At 44.1% G+C, this 6,148-nt stretch overlaps 1 pseudogene; it reads right to left on the bottom strand.

Moving 5' to 3' along the window:
• Nucleotides 1-208: 208 nt before the first annotated feature.
• On the bottom strand, nt 209-3,831 carry LOC107154293 (annotated as a pseudogene).
• Nucleotides 3,832-6,148: the final 2,317 nt, after the last annotated feature.

Raw genomic sequence — 6,148 nt, forward strand, 5'->3', positions numbered from 1 at the left:
CTGGAAAGTCCCTAGATCAGCAGAAAGGACCAAAAGTGACTGTCTGCCCAATGAGTAGTTTCAATAGCCTTCCAGAGACTAAGTTTTCATGGAAGTAACTGAGCCATCAAGAGCACACAGGGGCTGAGGAGCACAGGAAAGGACTGTAGACCCAGCCCCTTCCCAGCTTTAAATGTACAGCTCTGATTTAGTTGTTTTATTTGTTGGAACAAACAAATAGAATCCATGCCCCGCCCCTCCCCAGAATTGGCATGCACTTGGTCTAGTCCTCTGTGGAATTGCTGGGCTGGGTCTGCATGGTGGCCATTTTCATGAGTTTTTCTGAGGAACCTTGATGGTGATAGTCTTCACCTCCTTGTAGGCTTTAAGCCCATCCTCCCCCAGCTTCTTCCTGTTGCCAGATTCTTCAAAGCCTCCAAACGGCTTCTTCCAGTCCACATAGGAGCTTGAACAGAACAGCTAAAAAATGGCTCTGGTTTTTTATTTAAGGTAGTACATCAAAGGCAGGATAAGGTTTCAGTGGGTGGAGTCTTGCTTCCTGATATCTTGCAGTCAACAGGTTGATTGATATCTGTGAGAAGCTGTGTGTCTATGTGGCTGCAGCAGGTTACCCTATCTCTGGCATTGTGCGGGGACCTTTGGCAGAGCTGGATGGGAGTTCACATGTATTTGGGTCTTCTCACAAACAGGAATGCTGCTGTGAGTTCCTAGATACCAGACTTCCCCACTCAATGGCTTCTATACAGATCTGGTCCATGCACATTTCACAGATGGCTCCTGACAGTAGGTGAGTGACGATGTTGTAGGTGTTCTCCCACACTGTCCTAGCCTGGAGTGCCTGGGTAAAATGCATGGCCTTGTCCAGGCCTCTGGTGAACATGGCAGCAGCCAGGCTGTACCTAGTGGTATTGGCCCTCTCGGTCACGTCTTTGATCTTCTTGAACTTGAACAGGGGCTGCATGCACCTGAAGATCTCCTCCTTGGCAATCCTCATGACATCCTGCATGCCACCAAAGACAGTGGGCTTGATGAAGAAACCACGCTCCCCAAAAGTCTCCCTGCTGCAAAGAAGTTTTTTCCTCTTCTTATGGCCAAGCAGGTTGTAGCCCAGGATTTGTTCAAACTGTTCCTTGTCCACTGGGGGCCCCTACAGAGTGTCCAGCTCAAAGGGGTTCCCAACTTTCCTTTCTCGAGAAACTCATCATATATGGATTCTTTGACAAAGGCCCAGGAACCAGCGCAGCAGCACTGGCCTGTGTTGAAGAAGAGGGCTTTGTGACATTGGTCCACAGCATGAACCATGGCAGCATCAGCCAACAAATGCTGGGGCTTTTCCCACCTAGCTCTAGGATGACTCTCTTGAGGTTGGAATTGCCAGCAGCCTTCTGGATCAGGTGACCCACCTTCATGGAGCCAGTGAAGGTGTCTTTGTCAATATCCATATGCTGGGCAATGGCCGCTCCTGCTGTTGGGTCATAGCCCACCTCCTTCATGGGGGAGGCCAAGTACAAGGCAGAAAGGGGGTTCTGCTCTGCAACCTTCATAACCACATTGTTGCCTGTGGCAAGTGCCAAGGTGAGCTTCCATCCCTGCATGACCAAGGCAAAGTTCCATGGTACAATCTGGCCACAGACACCCACAGGCTTATGCTGCAAGAAGCAGAGATGCTCACCATCCATGGGGATGATCTTGCCATGCCACTTGTCAGCCCAGCCAGCAAAGCAGCAGTGCACCTTGATGACCTCATTCGGGTCCAAGGCATAAGACTCTTGGAAATGTTTCCCATTGTCCAAGGTCTCCAGTCAGGCCAAGTGGACACAATCCCTCTCCACTAGGTCAGCCAGTGGTTCAACAGCCAGCCTGGCTCACAGGCATCCATTCGGCACCCCAGGGATCCCAGACGAAAAGCCTCATGGGCTGCTTTCACTGCCCTGTCCACAGCAGCCACATGCGCAATGACCTCATCTGTGGTGGGGTTGACCGTGGAAGGTCTTCTTGCTGACTGCGTCTTGCCACTTGTTGTGGCTGCAGCGGATGTCTGGGCTCAAGATTGGGCTTGAGAGGGCTGCTGCTAAGGAGTACGAGGCAATTCTGCCCTGGAGGCAAAGCAGCTGGGGTACCAGGAAGTGTAGCATGCTGACCACTCTGCAACAAGCCTGGGATCCAGTTCAGAATTAAGTCCAGGTTCACATGAGATCTCTCCCAGGTCCGGTACTCAGCCCCTCCACGCAGCAGACCCAGCCTCAATTACCACCTTTAATGCATATTTTCTGGTTATTCAGAAACTTTCCCATGCAGGAATGCTGATGCTATAACAGTAGCTGAAAGATTGTTAGAAAATGTTTTCCTTATGGTGTATTTCTGGAAAATCTCCAGTGATAGAGGTATTCATTTCATTGGCCACATCATAAAAGAGTTAAGTATTACAAACACAATGGTATGAAGCAAAGCTAATCAAATAGATTGGATCCTCTTGGTCAAGGTATCACCAGTTGATGACAATCAGATCTACTCTCACTGCAAAACATAGATTAACCCCTTATAAAATGGTTATTGGAAAGTTTATCACTTAATAATAGAACCTGTATGTGTCTTCCAATTCTTACAAACTCTTGAATGACTCAAGAGTGTAAGGCTTTAATGAATTATGCCAAAGTGGGTTTTCACTAGGTTATGAAAGCCGTTTGTGACCCACCAATTGATGACCTGTCATGATCAAGAACCCAGATATTGGGATTTTGGTGATTTTTTAAAAAACAATGCCAGAGAAAGTCTACCTTTGAACTCCATTGGAAGGGAGAATACCAAGTTTTTCTTTGTAGCAAAATTTCAGGATTTTGACTCTTTGATATATATCCCAACTCAGAAGGGTTCTTCCAAGCTCCTGAAACTATATACCTGTTGGAAATCTTAAAGTAAAACTGACCAGGAAGTTTTTCCCCAGAAGCAGATAACATCCTAGAACCAGAATCTTTTTCTAAGTTTGTGGATCAAAATCTCTATCATTCTGAAAGTCTTATCCCCCCCCCCGATTTCTCCCCTATTTCCTGCTGTCCTAATACCTTCCCTTTCCTTGCAGGAAAATCTGTGTATGGCTTTAGCAAAGATCCATGCTCTAGAAAGAAACCAGAGCAATTGTTGGATTTACGGGCTAATACTCCAAAATACAAATGCCAGTGAATTGCTCTGAAACTCCAAAAGAAGAGTGGATGGCTATCTTTGATATTCTAGGCATCATCTGGCCGTGCATATTAGCCTGAATTTCTCCAAAAGCAAAATCTGAAATAAAAGCTTTCTGTGGGCAGTTTACTTAAGAATATTATCCTTGGGATCAAAAGTAAAGAAAAATAGAGCAAAGCAGGAAGAAAAGTGAGTTGGCTGTTGCTATGAGTGACTGGTGTTCAGACTAGAGGACTTTGCAATAAACCTCATCAAATGTATCTTAAAGATGTCTGCTTGAGGAATGAAAAAGGAAGGCTATACATTGGCTTCTAACTCCATTGGTCTAAGCCTTAGACTTGAAGAATAGCTCCATGAGCTTTAAACCTCCCTGTAATTTTATTGGTGAACACCAATTATACAGAGTGATGGGCTTTATTGTGGTATAATAATACATGCTTATAGCATAGCTTGATCAAATTAATCTCCCAATATCTCTCCTCCTACCATCCATCCTCTGATCCCTTTCCTCTACTTTAAGAGTCTCCCTTTTATATTCATGACATCCTCCCATTTTCTCCTTCTTCTAGCTCCTACATATGAGAGAAACTTGTGAAGCTTATCTTTCTGAATCTGGCTTATTTCCAATTATGATACTTTCCAGTTTCATCCATTTTCATGCAAATGACATAAAATTTCATTTTTTAAGGTTGAATAAAACTAGATTTTATATGTATATATACACCATATTTTCTCTGTCCATTCATCTGTTGACAGACACCTAGGCTGATTCCATAACTTAGATATTGTGAATTGTGCTCTGATAAACGTGAGTATGCATGTATCACTATAATCAATAATTTTGTAACCTTCCTATATTTTGGCATGCACATATATAAATGCAAAAGAGTATCAGGGATAGAACTAGAAGTATGTGTTACTGGGCCCAAGGCAAAGCACGATTAGATTGTACAGGCAACAATTGGTTGATATCTGTGCAAAAATGGTTGTCAAAGCAATGACTTGGGAAAAAGAAGTGTGGCCAAGAGAAGTGGTCATGAGAGGAGTCCAAAACAGCCTACTTCTTGTATGATTCAGAGTTATTCTTTCCCTCTGTCAAGTCCAACCCACCACAGAGTTCCCAGCCAAATGGTGAGGAGCTATAATCTCTGCAAGAACTTAGTACAAGACTATTAATATAATAATCTATGATCCCTACCAGTGCAATTTGCCCCAAAGCTGAAAGCAGTATTTATCATCTCTTAACACCATTATAGATTTCCCTCTTTCTATCAGCCAGCACTTTGGTTGCTTTGGGTTTGTTGCCTGGTGGAGAGATGTAGTCCTTTTTTCCCTCAGACTCAGAGGTTTAGCTGCCCTTCTTGGGCAGTGGTTGCTCTAATTGCCTGTTCACTGTTATTATAAGGCATGGAAGCTTTGAGTTTCAGTCATAATCTTTCCAATCCCATGACACAGAAGTAACTAATCTAATCTCTTTATGTCAATCAGAGTGAAATACCATCCTCTGCCAGAAATCTTTGCTGATTGGCCCAGTGGTGCAGGATTCCCAAGGGTTCAGATAGGAGCTGTAGCTTCAAGTCTAGTAGTGTTATCTGGTAGAAGTATTCTCTTCCTCCCACCTGCAGGTGCCATGTTTTCTAATAGAAGAGAGAAAAAGGTTGCAGGTTCAGAAAATTCAAAGTGTGAGTCATCGGGCATGATAGCTCTTGCTTCCCAGGTGGTCCAAATACTGAGGAAATCATCCCTTGGCTAGTGCATTTGTCCCCGTTGGAGGATGTGCCCCAGTTCCACAGGGTGTGGTCCCTAAGTTGGTGTATTAATGAAACTTTAATAGCCTTGCCAACGTTTTCTTAGGCAGTTTGTTTTGAGGTGTGAAAAAATGTGATAAGATCAATAAATCTTGTAGATAAGATCAGTAAATCCTGTAGTCCTCTGCTGAGAAAACAGCACTGGACCAGCTGGTAGAGGAAGGGATGTTTTCGGGTCCAGCTTCATTACCACAGAACTGAGAGGCAATATGGTCTCTAGCATATTGAACACAGTACTTGGAGTCTCTTAATTAAGAGTACTTTAATCCTATTTGGAAGCTGTGTTTGTTAGCTTTCTACTGCTATAACAAAATACCAGAGAAAAATAACTTAAAAGGAGGAAAGTTTTATTTTGAATCATGGTTTCAGAGGTTTCAGTCCATGGTCACTTGTCCCTATTGCCTCTGGGCTGGTGTTGAGGCAATATTTCACTGTGGGGAGCATGTGGCAGAGTACATGGTGCCAGGAAGCAAAGAGAGAGAGGGAGGGGCCAGGGTCCCCATGTTCCCTTTAAGGGCATGCTCCCAATTATGTAACTTCCTTCCACTACACCCCACTTCCTGATGTTTCTACCACCTCCCAATAAAGCCACGGGCTGGCAACTAAGCCTTGAACACAAGAGACTTTAGGGGACACCCCAGATCTAGACTATAACAGTACCTCTCAGCTCCAAACCAAGCTTCCAGAAGGGAAAATCTCCAGGCCCAGGAAGGAAGCAAAGGTATCCAGGGATTCAGAAAGACTGGAGGTCAGCAAGTTGAAAAGTATTCTCATCCAGGGAATATTCTTGGGGAAGGGAAGAACCCTAGCATTTTTTTTTTTTAAATGGAGGTCTAATGTAACATGCAATAAGTTCCACTGATATAAAGGGTACAAGCCTGACAACTTTTTGCATGTGAAGCAACCCATGTGATCAACCCCCAGACCAAGAGCACATTTCTAGCACCCCCGAAGCCCTGTCCCCTCCCCTCCCCATCAGCCCAGGGGTTCCTGCTATTCTGACTCCCAGCATCATAGATTATTTTACTCATTTTTTTATTTCCACATGTAGGTAGTTCTGATATATTAACTCTTTGGTGTCTGATTGCTTTTGTTCATCATGGTGTTTGTGAGAGCCACCCACATTATAGGGTGTGTTAGATTATAACAGTGTTTAAACA

This window comes from Marmota marmota, unplaced genomic scaffold (genome assembly GCF_001458135.2).
Source record: "Marmota marmota marmota unplaced genomic scaffold, marMar, whole genome shotgun sequence".
Taxonomy (NCBI): Eukaryota; Metazoa; Chordata; class Mammalia; order Rodentia; family Sciuridae; genus Marmota; species Marmota marmota.